The sequence below is a fragment of the Rattus norvegicus genome, chromosome 8 (genome assembly GCF_021556685.1).
Source record: "Rattus norvegicus strain SHRSP/BbbUtx chromosome 8, alternate assembly SHRSP_T2T, whole genome shotgun sequence".
Classification (NCBI taxonomy): domain Eukaryota; kingdom Metazoa; phylum Chordata; class Mammalia; order Rodentia; family Muridae; genus Rattus; species Rattus norvegicus.
Genome location: NC_141541.1, coordinates 18,205,539 through 18,220,680, shown reverse-complemented (window position 1 = coordinate 18,220,680; position 15,142 = coordinate 18,205,539). Strand labels below are relative to the sequence as shown.

General features: G+C 42.4%; 1 pseudogene; it reads right to left on the bottom strand.

Moving 5' to 3' along the window:
• Positions 1-579: 579 nt before the first annotated feature.
• On the bottom strand, positions 580-11,180 carry LOC148003957 (small ribosomal subunit protein eS6 pseudogene; annotated as a pseudogene).
• Between the last annotated feature and the right edge of the window lie 3,962 nt (positions 11,181-15,142).

The window sequence follows — 15,142 nt, the reverse complement described above, 5'->3', positions numbered from 1 at the left end:
CCTCAGCTGAGAATTCTGTGTTTAGCACAGTGCCCCATTTTTTAATAGGGTTATTTGATTCTCTGGAGTCTAACTTCTTGAGTTCTTTGTATAGATTGGATATTAGCCTTCTATCAGATGCAGGATTGGTAAAGATCTCTTTCCAATCTGTTGGTTGTTTTGTCCTAACAACAGTGTCCTTTGCCTTACAGAAGCTTTGCAATTTTATGAGCTCCCATTTGTTGATTCTTGATCTTAGAGCATAAGCCATTGGTGCCCTGTCCAGTGCCCATGTGTTTGAGGCTCTTCCCCACTTTTTCTTCTATTAGTTTGAATTTAGTTGAATTAGTTTGGTTTTCTGTGGAGGTCCTTGATTCATTTGGACTTGGGTTTTGTACAGGGATATAAGGATGGATTGATTTGCATTATTCTACATGCTGACCACTAGTTGAACCAGCACCATTTGTTGAAAATGCTATCTTTTTTCCACTGGAAGGTTTTAGTTCCTTTGTCAAAGATCAAGTGACCATAAGTATATAGGTTCATTTATGGGTCTTCAATTCTTCTTTTTTCAAGGTCTGATTATTTATTTGTTACTCTTAAAGACTTATTTTTGACTGGACTCAGATTTAGAAGTAGAAGCTCTCAGCGAGGACAGCCTATGTCTCTTGGCAATCTGTTCCTGGCACTTTCTTTGGCTTCCTTCATTCTCTTGGCCAAAAGTTTAGCGTATTCTGCAGCCTCCTCCTTGTTTTTCTTAGTGCGTTGCTTCTTCAGAGCAATATGTCAGCGTTTGTGTTGCAGGACACGGGGAGTAACAAGATGCTGAATCTTGGGCGCTTTGGTCCTGGGCTTCTTACCTTGTTTAAGGGCTTTCTGACAACATACTGGCGGACATCATCTTCTTTGGAGAGATTAAAAAGCTTTCGGATTCTACTAGCTCTTTTAGGCCCCAACCGACGAGGCACAGTAGTATCTGTCAGTCTTAGAATATTCTTCTCTCCTTTATTTGATTTTATTATTTTATTTTACAATAACCAAGTTGAGAACACTCAGGTTGGCACCCACAATGCACTCACAAACAGACTTGCGCTTCCTCTCTCCAGTTCTCCTTGGTCTATAACAAGAATGCCCTTTACTCAACAGCAGGCGCACTCTGCCATGGGTCAAAAAGCCTTGCTTCATGGGAAAACCTTGTTTGTCATTCACACCACTGATCGGGACCACAAAACCCTTCCCTCTTCACCAGGCGTATCAGCAGCCACTTCTGTGGCCATGCGCTTCTCATAGAACACACGAAGCTTGTGTTCGTCATCCACTTCTCTGAGTTTCTGACAGCCAGTGGCAGGGAAGGAAATGTTCAGCTTCGTCTTGACACCAGGGTCTTCAATTCTACTCCACTGATCTACCTGCCTCTCCCTGTACCAATGCAATATTGTTTTTATCACTATTGCTCTGTAACACAGCTTGAGGTCAAGAATGGTGATTCCCTCAGAAGTTCTTTTTTGTTGAGTATAGTTTCCATTATCTGGGTTTTTTGTTATTCCAAATAAATTTGCAAATTTCTCTTTCTAACTCTATGAAGAACTGAGTTGGAATTTTGATGGGAATCACATTGAATCTGTAGATTGCTTTTGGCAAGATGGCCATTTTTACTATATTAATGCTGCCAATCCATGAGCATGGGAGATCTTTCCATCTTCTGAGATCTTCAATTTCTTTCTTCAGAGACTTGAAGTTCTTGACATACAGACCTTTCATTTGCTTGGTTAAGTCAATATAGAGGTATTTTATATTGTTCATGACTATTATGAAGGGTGTCATTTCCCTAATTTCTTTCTCAGCCTGTTTAGGCTTTGAGTAGAGGAAGGCTACTGATTTGTTTGAGTTAATTTTACACCCAGCCACTTTGCTGAAGTTGTTTATCAGGCTTAGGAGTTCTTTGGTGAAACTTTTGGAGTCGCTTATGTATACTATCATATCATCTACACATAGTTAGATTTTGACTTCTTCCTTTCTAATTTGTATCCCTTTGACCTCCTTTTATTGTCTGATTGCTCTGGCTAGGACTTCAAGTACTATATTGAATAAGTAGGGAGAAAGTGGGCAGACTTCTCTAGTCCCTGATTTTAGTGGGATTGCTTCAAGTTTCTTGACATTTAGTTTGATGTTGGCTAGTGGTTTGCTATATATTGTTTTCACTATATTTAGGTACGGGCCTTGAATTCCTGATCTTTCCAAGACAGTTAACATGAAGGGATATTGAATATTGTCAAATGCTTTCTCAGCATCTAATGAGATGATCACATGGATTTTTTTCTTTGAGTATGTTTAGTAGTGGATTGCGTTGATGGATTTCCATATATTGAACCATCCCTGTATCCCTGGGATGCAGCCTTCTTGATCATAGTGAATGATTACTTTGATGTGTTCTTGGATTCAGTTTGTGAGAATTTTATTGAGTATTTTTGCATTGATATTCATAAGGGAAATTGGTCTGAAGTTCTCTTTTTTTGTTTGGTCTTTGTGTGGTTTAGGTATAAGTTTAGTTGTGGCTTCATAGGAGGAATTGGGTAGTGTTCCTTCTCTTTCTATTTTGTGGAATAGTTTGGACAGTATTGGTATGAGGTCTTCTATGAAGGTCTGATAGAATTCTGCACTAAACCCATCTGATCCTGGGCTTTTTTTTTTTTTTTTTTGGTTGGGAGACTTTTAATAACTGCTTCTATTTCTTTAGGAGTTATGGGAGTCTTTAGATGGCTTATCTGATCCTGATTTAACTTTGGTACCTGGTATCTGTCTAGAAAATTGTCTGTTTCCTCCAGATTTTCCAGTTTTGTTGAATATGGACTTTTGTAGTAGAATCTGATAATTTTTGAATATCCTCAGATTCTGTTGTTATGTCTCCATTTTCATTTCTGATTTTGTTAATTTGAATACTCTCTCTATGTTTTCTGGTTAGTTTGGCTAAGAGTTTTTCTAGCTTGTTGATTTTCTCAAAGAACCAGCTCCTTATTTTGCTGATTCTTTGTTTAGTTCTTTTTGTTTCTACTTGGTTGATTTCAGTCCCGAGTTTGATTATTTTTTGCAGTCTACTCCTCTTGGGTGTATTTGCTTCTTTTTGTTCTAGAGCTTTTAGGTGTGCTGTCAAGCTGCTAGTGTGTGCTCTCTCCAGTTTCCTTTTGGAGGCACTCAGAGCTATGAGTTTTCCTCTTAGCACTGTTTCCTTGTGTCCCATAAGTTTGGGTATGTTGTGCCTTCATCTTCATTAAATTCTAAAAAGTCTTTAATTTGTTTCTTTATTTCTTCCTTGACTGAATTATTATTGTGTAGAATGTTGTTCAATTTCCATGTGTATGCATGCTTTCTGTTGTTTTTGTTGTTATTAAAGACCAGTCTGTAGTATTCTGATAGGATGCAAGGGATTATTTCAATGTTCTTTTATCTGTTGAGGCCTGTTTTGAGACCCATTATATGGTCAGTTTTGGAGAAGGTACCATGAGGTGCTGAGAAGAATGTATATCCTTTTGTTTTAGGATGGAATGTCTATAAATATCTGTTAAATTCATTTGGTTCATAACTTCTGTTAGTTTCTCTATGTCTCTGTTTAGTTTCTGTTTCCATGATCTGTCCATTGATGAGAGTGGGGTGTTGAAGTCTCTCATTATTATTGTGTGAGATGCAATGTGTCCTTTGAGATTTGATGTTTCTTTTATGATTGTAGTTTTTTCCCCCTTATATTTGGAGCATAGAAATTCAGAATTGAGAGTTCAACTTGATGGATTTTTCCTTTGATGAATGTGAAATGCCCTTCCTTATCTTTTTTGATAATTTTTAGTTGAAAGTTTATTTTATTTGATATTAGAATGGCTACTGCGGCTTGTTTCTTGGGACCATTTGCTTGGAAAATGTTTTCCAGCCTTTTATTCTGAGGTAGTGTCTGTCTTTGTCACTGAGGTGTGGTTCCTGTGTGTAGCAAAATGCTGGGTCCTGTTTACTTATGCAGTCTTTCAGTCTATGTCTTTTTTTTTTTTTTTGGTTCTTTTTTTTTGGAGCTGGGGACCGAACCCAGGGCCTTGCGCTTACTAGGCAAGTGTTCTACTAGTCTATGTCTTTTCATTGGAGAATTGAGTCCATTGATGTTAAGAGGTATAAAGGAATAGCAATCTTTTTCCTGTTATTTTTTGTTTTTAGAGGTGGAATTATGTCTGTGTGGCTATCTTATTTTGGGATTGTTGAAAGAAGATTACTTTCTTGCTTTTTTCTAGGGTGTAGTTTCCCTCCTTGTGTTGGAATTTTCCATCTGATATCCTTCATAGGGCTGGATTTGTTTGAAGATATTGTGTCAATTTGGTCTTATCATGGACTATCTTGGAATCTCCACATACAGTGATTGAGAGTTTTGCTGGATATAGTAGCCTGGGCTGGCATTTGTGTTCTCTTAGGGTCTGTATGACATCTCCCCAGGATCTTCTGGCTTTCATAGTCTCTGTTAAGAAGTCTGGTGTAATTCTGATAGGTCTGCCTTCATATGTTATTTGATATTTCCCCCTTACTGCTTTTAATCTTCTTTTTTTGATTTTTGCATTTGGTGTTTTGACTATTATGTGATGGCAGAAATTTCTTTTCTGGTCCAATCTATTTGGAGTTCTGTAGGTTCTTATATGTTTATGGGCATCTCTTTCTTTAGATTAGGGAAGATTTCTTCTATAATTTTGTTGAAGGTATTTACTGACTCTTTAAGTTGGGAATCTCTGCTCTCTTCTATAGCTATTATTGTTAGATTTGATCTTCTCATTGAGTCCTAGATTTCCTAGATATTTTGGATTAGGAGCTTTTTCTGTTTTACATTTTCTTTGATGGTTGTGTCAATGTTATCTTCTGCCCCTGAAATTCTCTCTTCTATCTCTTGTAATCTGTTGGTGATGCTTGCATCTATGATTCCTGATCTCTTTCCTAGGTTTTCTATCTCCAGGGTTGTCTCCCTTTGTGATTTCTTTATTGTTCCTATTGCCATTTTTAGATCCTAGATAGTTTTTTCAATTCCTTTGATTGTGTTTTCCTGTAATTCTTGAGGTGATTTTTGTGTTTGCTCTTTAAGGGCTTCTACTTGTTTAACTGTGCTGTTCTGTTCTATCCTCAGGGAGTTATTTATGTCCTTCTTAAAGTCCTCTATCATCATTGTAAGATGTGATTTTAGATCCAAGTCTTGCTTTTCCAGTGTGTTGGGATATACACTATTAACTTTGGTCTGAGAACTGGGCTCTGATGATGCCAAGTAGTCTTGTTTTCTGTTCTTTGGTTTCCTATGCTTGCCTCTCGACATGTGGTTATCTCTGGTGTTAGCTGGTCTTGCTCTCTCTGACAGTGGCTTGAGCCTCCTGTAAGCCTGTGTGTCAGCACTCCTAGAGACTGGCTTTCTCCCACTGGGATTGGGTACAAAGAGCTGTGTCACAGGTTCAGCTTCGGGCACAAGTGGAAACCAGAAAGGTCTAGTCTCAGACTGCTCCTGGTTCCTGTGTCCTGATGACTCCAGGCAGGTCCCTTGGAGTATAATTGGTGGTCTTACCTCTGCTTTCAGGTGTGTCAGAGCTCCTGGAGACTCAGCTCTGGAGGCAGGCAGAGACAGGAAAGATCCTGTCCCTGAGTGCTCCTAGGTTCCTGTGTTCAGAGGGCTCCAGTCAGGTTCCTCTTGGGCCAGGAATGTGAGCAGAAGTGGTGGCCTCCCTGAGTTCTCAGGATACTCCACACTTGTCAACTTTCACTTTTTTAATCAACTTCTTTGAAGTTTTAAGTCGTTTCTTGTTTGACAGTCAGCAGTTGTTTTGACCTCTGGGTGGAATAATTTTGACTTATAGGAGGAGAGCATGTTGATCCAGACTTGCTCTCAGCACTCCTAGCTCTCTGCCTCCAGTCATCTTTCACTTGGACTGCTATATTGTCAAGGCTCTTGACATTCACAGTCTGTTTTTCTGCCCTTTGACTAGGGGATTGAACATTTTTTTCCATCTTGGACGTTTTTTCTTTTCATTTATTCTTTACTCATACAATGCATCTTGACCATAGCCTCTCCCCCTCCACTCCTCCCATTTCTGTTCCACAAAGTTCCCTCTCCCCCAGATCCACTCCTACTCTTTTCTCTTCATAAAAATGCAGGCTACAGAAGGACAATTCTTTTCCTTGGATTCTTTTTTTAATTTACACTTCAAATGTTATTCCCTTTCCCAGTTTCCCATCCATAACCCCCCTATCCCATCCCCCTTTCCCCTTCTTCTGTGACAGCATTCCCCCTCCCCAACCACCTTCCTGCCTCCCCAACCTGACATTTACCTACACTGGGAGATCTAGCCTTGGCAAGACCAAGGGCTTCTTCTCCCATTGATGCCCAACAGGACCATCCTCTGCTGCATATGCAGCTGGAGTCATGGGTCTGACTGTCCATGTGTCCTCTTTGGGTAGTGCTTTAGTCTCTGGGAGTTCTGGTCTGTTGGTATTGTTGTTCTTATGAGGTTGCAAGCTCCCAGAAGGACATTTTTAAGAATTGAGCCAGTGGTAGAGCGCTTACCTAGGAAGCGCAAGGCCCTGGGTTCGGTCCCCAGCTCCGAAAAAAAGAACCAAAAAAAAAAAAATAAAAGAATTGAGCAAGGTCTGGCTTTGTCCCATAATCATTTTTTTCATTTTTGCAGTTTTCCCACAGTCTCAAATTTCCTTTTAATTCTGGCACTCAAATTGATGATGATGTGATGGTAATGATGGTGGTGATGATGATGGTGATGGTGACGGTGGTGATGGTTGTGTGGGGCATAGATGCTCATACACAATAATGTATGTGTAGACATCAGAGGATGATTTAAGGAGTTGATTATCTCCTTCTGTCTCACGTGGGCTCCAGGAATTGTACCCAGTTTCTTATCAGGGCTGGCTCAGCAAGTGCCTTCTCTAGGCATTCTGTTAGGGCCTGGTGTTGGTTGTTTTTATTATAACCTTAGCTATTTTGAAGGCTAGGGCTAGATAGGCTTTCTCTAAATGGTCTTCATTTTCTCTGATGGTGTGGCAGAAGCTGTAGTCATCTGGAATTTTCTCACCACTTCAGTATTTTAGAATCTATACTTTTCTCATTCTTGGTTTGTTTCCTCTTCCGTGGCTTAAAAAGTTTATAGTAAAGAACATTCTGAGTTTTGAATCTTTAAATTTAATGTCCAACTTTTGTGATAATTTGTAAAGGTGAATTCATATTTGTAGAGTCCTCCTCCAGATGCATAAGGCTTTGTAGAACCCCCTCCAGATGTTGAGGCTCTTTTTGTGTGTGAACTTTTTTATTTCTATTTTTGGTACAACATGTTGGCCCCTCATGGCCACTGCATCAGTTCCTGCCTCCAGGCTCCTGCCTTGCTTGAGTTCCTGCCCTGACTTCCTTCAGGGATGAACAGCAATGTGGAAGTGTAAGTCAAATAACAACCCTCCACCCACCCCAACTGTTTTTGTTCATGGTGTTTCAACACAGCAATAGAAACCCTGACTAGGACACCCCTATAACTGAGAGATAAGGGTGGGAAGAGCTGACGCCACAGCTGAAGTTAGTGTCCAGCGTCAACAGGACAGTTTCCTTCCTTAAAGCTCTTGGCTCTGCGGTCCACTTTCCATCCATATTCACAGGATCCAAGTTAGTAACTTTTCTCATTGCTGTGACAAAGTGCCTGACAGAAAAAAACCAGCTCAGGAAGAAAGGGCTTCTTATAGCTCACTGTGTAAGCGGGCACAGCCCATCGAGGCTAGGAAGGCATGGAGACATATGGGCTGTTATCTGCTGCCAGGAGGAGGAAGCAGACTGGAAGTGGGGGTGGGCCATAACACTAAAGTCCCACTCCCAGCATCCAGTTCCAGCAGGACTCCATCTCCTAACAGTTCCACAAGTTTTTGACATAGCCACACCAGCTCTGGACCAAGAAGTCAAACTCAGAGGTTTCATATTGAAATTACAACAGGTTGGTCACGTGCTCCAAAGTCTAGGCTGAGTGGAAAAGAGACTCCAATTCTTCCTTAAATTTAGGAATAATAAAAACAAAAAGGTTCTTTTTTGTTTTGTTTTGTTTTGGTTTAGTTTGGTTATTTTTGGGGGGTGGGGTACTTCATTTCAGTCAGGTTTGGATCTAGTGACTGAGACAAAAATGCACACTCTGTCGGTCAGTCTTGTGTGCTATTCTCTGTGTGTATAGGGTCAACACCACCCAGACTGGAGTATGAGCGGGAGGAGGAGGAATGTCACCCAAGGGAGTAGCTGCAAAGGTTTACACATGCAAGGTTGAAATTATAATTTTTATTTTTAAACTAACAGGAGCATGGAGGCATTTAATTAACATAAACCCAGGGATAAAGATTTAATCAAATTAGCACTCAATGGGTGCGTACGATCTATGGTAAAGGTCAGTTAGGATGAGGACTGGGCATAAGTTTTGTAATCTTCAGTGAGTGTGAGGTCAGTGACATTGCAGGGTTTCCCTGGATGATCAACTCGATCATCATACAACCTGTGCCTGTGATCCCTGCCTTTGAGTGTGATGGGGGTGGGGAGCAGGTGTAACTGTGTACTTCTGTTATTATTGATTGTGTGTTCTTGGTGCTAGTGTGGCCTGTACCACTGAAGGCTCGGCTCAACATTCTAAGGCTCACGAAAGTGATTAGGAAGAGAAGTGTGATGCAGGGAATTTACCATCAAGACCCTGTCTCTTTCTAGCATGATCTGTGAGCTCACCCAGGTGCCTTTCTTTGCCTGATGCCCTCAATCTGAGGCCGGAGTGCACAAACCAGGATGTTCTCCCATGAGGACACCCCGTGAGGCTTGATGAGATTTGAGTAGCCTCTGGGACTCTCCCTAGAACCTCCATCTCTGGGCTTGCTTCCAGGTGCTTTCACTGACTCACCAGGTGGCCTTTGTTTGGCAATTCCACAGCTCATTGCCTCAGTTTCCCCATTAGAAAACAAGCCCCAGTCAGACCTGCTTTATGTCTTGCTGATTGTGGTCTATGTTTCAAGTTTACTTTTTCTCCTTTCCTGAATATGGTTAACAAAGGTAACAGGAGTCTAAGGACAGCGACTGTGACCTCTGCCCTTGCACGCTTCCAACTCACTCGGAACTCTGCTAAGGGGTCATTTCAACACTACAGCTATGCTCACTGGGATTACCTTTATTTAACATATAAGGAGACTGGAGCCCAGAGAGGTTGGCCTGAGTTGGGTTGACTGGACCATCATACTCTGAGAACATTTTAGTGTATTTTGGTAATACTTATCCCTCCCTCTTCCCCAACTTCTACCAAATCCAATCCCTACCCATCTAATTTTCTGTCCTCATTAAGATTCCAACACAATTCTTCACGGAAATCGTAAACAATCTTCAACTTCATATGAAGACTCAGAAAGCTCAGGGTATCTAAATAATTCTGAACAATAAGAGAACTGCTGGAGGGATCGCCATCTCCACTTCCGGCTATACGACAGAGCTACAGCAAGGAAAACAGCATGGCATTGGCTGTCAGCCAGACGTGCTGATCAATAGAACTGAATAGAAGACCTAGACATGATTTCACATACCTATGGACACTTGATTTTTGAAAAAAAAAAAGCCAACAATACACACCACAGAAAAGATGACATCTTTAAGGAATGATGCTGGTCAATCTGGTTAGCTTGCACGTAGAAGAATAAAACTATAGCCACGTTTTCCACCCTGTACAAAACTGTTTTGTTTTAAACCCACCAAGTACAGTTTGTCCTGTGTATTATTTCAGATATATACTCCACTGGGATGTGCTTGGCCTAGCAGGAGCCACACCGTTAAAGAAAACCCACTCTCCCTCTCCCAGCAGTTAATTGCCAACAGTCCCTCAGCTAAGGGTAGGACTTTAGCCTCCCTTCACTTTCTCTGCTGGGATTTGATCTGGCTTGAGCTTGCACAGGTCTGTGCTGTTCTAGCCATGTGTGTTCCTATGTGCAGCCACCTCCATGTGTCCAGAAAGCACTGTTTCCTTAAAGCCACCCACTGCCTCTGGTGCCCGAAGTCTTCCCTCCCCTTCTTCCACAGTGATCCCTGAGCTTCAGGAGGAAGAGGTGGGTTACAGTTGTCACACTTAGGGGTGAGCATTCTTCAGCCATTTTCTCTGCATCTTGACTACTTGTGGGACTCTGCATCAGTCACCATCTACTGGAACAGAGGCTTCTCTGATGAGGGTTGAGAGGTGCCTTAGTAATGAGTCCTTAGGAATCAGTTTAATATTGTGCTCATATCAAATGTAAGGTTCAACTGTGGTGGTACACTCCTTTAATCTCAGCACTTGGTAGGCTGAAGCAGGCAGATCTCTGAGTTCGCGGCCAGTCTGGTCTACAGAGGGAGTTCTGGGGCAGCCAAGGCTACACAAAGATACCCTGCTTCATCCCCCTCTTCCCTAAAAAAAACTCTAGCAAGAAAGTTGTTAGTTTCTCCTGTGATGCTCATGCCCATCAGCGGACATATTCTGACAGGCCAGTTTGGAGCAAAAAATTTTAATTGCCACGTCCCTGAATAACGTGAAGTCAAGGATGCCATACACTGTCTTTGCCCAGGGCTTCCCAGTTCTGATAGCTGGAAATCTAAACGCTATGGGGAATTAGAAGCACTGTGGTCTCAGGGCCTAATCCTTGGTTCACAGGTAAGAAAACTGAGCTAAGAGTCAGTGCCTTTAAGGTTATGGGTATTTTCCACGTTAAGAACAGATCTCTGGTTAAGTCCCTGCCCTTTGTACACACCGCCCGTCGCTACTACCGATTGGATGGTTTAGTGAGGCCCTTGGATCGCCAGCCAGGTCGGCCCACCTCCCTGGCGGAGCGCTGAGAAGACAGTCAAACTTGACTGACTAGAGGAAGTAAAAGTCCTAACAAGGTTTCCGTAACAAGGTTTCCGTAGTGAACCTGCGGAAGGACCATTAACGGAGAGACCGAGAGGACCGGAGCTCGCTCCGTCCGTCCTCTAGGGTCTGTGTGAGTCCCTCCTCTCCCTGGGAGGTGCGTCCCGGGGGGGTGGTACGTGATCCGGTCCGGGGTGGTAGCCGGGGCGCGCTCGCTCTCCCGTGACCTCCCCACCCTCCGCCGCGGCTCTCCGGCTCTGATGGTGCCGGGGTGGCTTTGTCGCGTGCGGGCGGTGTCGGTGCCGCGGTGGGCTCGCGCATCCCGCCCCGCTTTCTGGGCCTCGCGTGTCCGACCCGCTCCTGTCCGGGTACCTAGCTGTCACGTTCCGGCGCGGAGGTTTAAAGACCCCTGAGGGTGTTGCCCTTCTGCCCCCGGGGTCGGTCTGCCCCAGGGACGTCGGTCGTCCGCCGGAGGGCTTCCCGGTTCCTATCTGCCCGCTCTCCCTCATACTCAGCGGGCCCCTCTGGCGGGGGCGGCGGGGGCGTGTCGCGAGCCCCTTCTGGGCGGGGAAAAAAAGGAAAAACAAACAAACAAACAAAAGAACAGACATCCGTTCTCTCTTTATCTGCATCCGACCTACCAACAAAGCCTCAGCAGAAATACCTGCACACACGGAAATTCAATTCTTACCGTTCTTAAACGTTACTCAAAGTTTTTCTTAAAAACTTCATCTTCGTTAAATATGATTAGGAAAACCTTATAGATAACGTTTTAGCTGTAACCAGCCTAAGTACTTACAATCATTTATCGTGAGATTTATTCCCTGTAAGCTACATTGGAACTAGATCAAACTCACATAATTCATCTGGATTTGTTTTTGAAACAAAATCCTATACCGTCAGTGCCTCTGACATGATTCATGTTTCTTTTACAAAGTTTTGGGTTGAAGGAAGAAAAAGAAATAGCCTACAATTAGATCCTCTGAGTTTAAGAATCCTTTTTTAAAATTAAATTAATTGTTTTGAGAAAAGGTTTATTGTATAGCTGGATCTTGCTGTGTAGACCAGACTGGCCTTGAGCTTACAAAGATGTGTCTGCATCCTGAGTGCTAGGATGAAAGGCGTGTGTCTCTGAACCCAGACAAGTTCAGGATTCTGATGTTTTCTTTCAAGTGGCCGCTATAAAACTCTTTATAATTTTAGCTCGTGCCCAAACTTGGTGTGGAGCATCATTTAATATTGGCTGGCTATTAATATTCTTATAAACATGTCTATACCCCAGACAAATTATGGGTATTATTTATGGATATGATCCCTGTGTCTTTATTTACAAAGGCAACATATTGGCAGATTTGAAAAGTCTGTTTTCTGTTTTTTTTAACATCCAAATCTTTTCACCTACTGCTATCTGACAATATGCAGATTTGTGTCACTCCAGGAATTATGTGTTTGTATACAAATATATGGAAAACTACGCAAAGAATAAAAAATTTAAAGACATTTACATTGTGTTTCATCTCTCAGGGAGTCACCGCAATGTCTATATATTATGTAATATTATGCAATGTGTATAACACAGGGGTTTGTGGCATTATAATACTTACATGTATTTATAAGTCATAAAATATTTCTTTGTACATTAGAACATAAAATTAAATCTAGTGATTGAATGAGCCTAGAGACTCTAAACTTAATGTATTTTTGTGCATACTAGATTTTTCTTTTATTGGATATTTTCTTTATTTACATTTCAAATGTTATCCCTTTTCCCAGTTTCCCCTCCAGAAACCCCCCATCCCATCTGTCCACCCCCTGCTTCCAGGGGCACCCACCCGCTCCCTCCCTCCCACCTCCCTGCCCTGTCATTCCCCTACACTGGGGCACTGAGCCTTCACAGGGCCAATGGCCTCTCCTTCCACTGATGCCTGACAAGACCCTTCCTCTGCTACATATGCAGATGGAGCCATGGATCTCTCCATGTGTACTCATTGGTTGGTGGTTTAGTCCTGGGGAGCTCTGGGGTATCTGGTTGGTTGATATTGTTGTTCTTTCTATGGGATTACAAACCCCTTCAGTTACCTCAGTCCTTTCTCTAACTCCTCCATTGGGGTCCCCACGCTCAGTCCAACAGTTAGCTGGGAGCATCCTCCTCTGAATTTGTCATGCTCTGGCTGAACCTCTCAGGAGACAGCTATATCAGGCTCCTGTCAGCATGCGCTTCTTGGCATCTGCAGTATTGTCTGGGTTTGGTGTCTGCATATCCGATGGATCCCTCTGCTCCACACTTTGTATTTCCTCCTGTGAATATTTTTGTTTCCCCTTCTAAAGAGGACTGAAGCATCCACACTCTGGTCTTTCTTCTTCTTGAGCTCCATGTGGTCTATAATTGTATCTTGGGTATTCCGAGCTTTTGGGATAATATCCACTTATCAATGAGTACATATCATGGGTGTTCTTTTCTGATTGGGTTACCTCCTCAGAATGGTATTTTCTAGTTCCATCCATTTGCCTAAGAATTTCATGAAGTCATTGTTTTTAATAGCTGACTAGTACTCCATTGTGTAGATGTACCACATTTTCTGTATCCATTCCTCTGTTGAAGGGCATCTGGGTTCTTTCCAGCTTCTGGCTATTATAAATAAGGCTGCTATGAACATAGTGGAGCACGTGTCTTTGTTATATGTTGGAGCATCTTTTGGGTATATGCCCAAGAGAGGTATAGCTGGATCCTCAGGCAGTTCAATGTTCAATTTTCTGAGGAACCTCCAGACTGATTTCCAGAGTGGTTGTACCAGTTTGCAATCCCACCAACGATGGAGGAGTGTTCCTCTTTCTCCGCATCCTCACCAGCATCTGCTGTCGTTGGAGTTTTTAATCTTAGCCATTCTCTCTGGTGTGAGGTGGAATCTCAGGGTTGTTTTGATTTGCATTTCCCTTATGACTAAAGATGTTGAACATTTCTTTAGGTGTTTCTCAGCCATTCGATATTCCTCAACTGAGAATTCTTTATTTAGCTTTGTACCCTGTTTTGTTAATAGGGTTATTTGATTCTCTGGAATCTAACTTCTTGAGTTCTTTGTATATATTGGATATTAGCCCTCTATCAGATGTATGGTTGGCAAAGACCTTTTCCCAATCTGTTGGTTGCCGTTTTGTCCTATTGACAGTGTCCTTTGCTTACAATTGCCTTAAAATTTACCTTAAAATTTGCCTTTGCAATTTTATGAGGTCCCATATTCTTGATGTTAGAGCATAAGACATTGGTGTTCTGTTCAGGAAATTTTCCCCCTGTGCCCATGTGTTTGAGGCTCTTCTCCATTTTCTCTTCTGAGTTTGAGTGTATCTGGTTTTCTTTTTCTTTTTCTTTTTTTTTTCATTAATATCTCTTTTTTTTCTCCATCTCTATCAAATTGGGTGTTTCTTATTTACATTTCAATTGTTTTCCTGGTTTCCAGGCAAACACCCCCCTAACCCCCTTCTATATAGATGTTCCCCTCCCCATCCTCCTCCCATTACCGCCCTCCCCCCAACAATCCTGTTCACTGGGGGTTCAGTCTTGGCAGGACCCCTTTCACTGGTGCCCTTACTAGGTTATTCATTGCTACCTATGCAGTTGGAGCCCAGGGTCAGTCCATGTATAGTTTTTGGGTAGTGGCTTAGTCCCTGGAAACTCTGGTTAGTTGGCGTTGTTGTTCATATGGGGTCTCAAGCCCCTTCAAGCTCTTCCAGTCCTTTCTCTGATTCCTTCAACGGGGGTCCCGTTCTCAGTTCAGTGGTTTGCTGCTGGCATTGGCCTATGTATTTGCCATATTCTGGCTGTGTCTCTCAGGAGAGATCTACATCCGGTTCCTGTCAGCTTTCACTTCTTTGTTTTATCCATCTTATCTAGTTTGGTGGCTGTATATGTATGGGCCACATGTGGGGCAGCCTCTGTTCTAAACTTTGCCTCCCTATTCCCTCCCAAGGGTGTTTTTGTTACCCTTTTAAGGAAGGAGTGAAGCATTTGCATTTTGGTCATCCTTCTTGAGTTTCATGTGTTCTGTGCATCTAGGGTAATTCGAGCATTTGGGCTAATATCCACTTATCAATGAGTGCATACCATGGGTGTTTTTCTGTGATTGGGTTACCTCACTCAGGATGATAGTGTATGTGGTTTTCTGTGGGGGTCCTTGATCCACTTGAGTGTGAGCTTTGTACAGGGATATAAGAATGGATTGATCTGCATTCTTCTACATGCTGACCTCCAGTTGAACCAGCACCATTTGTTGAAAATGCTACCTCTT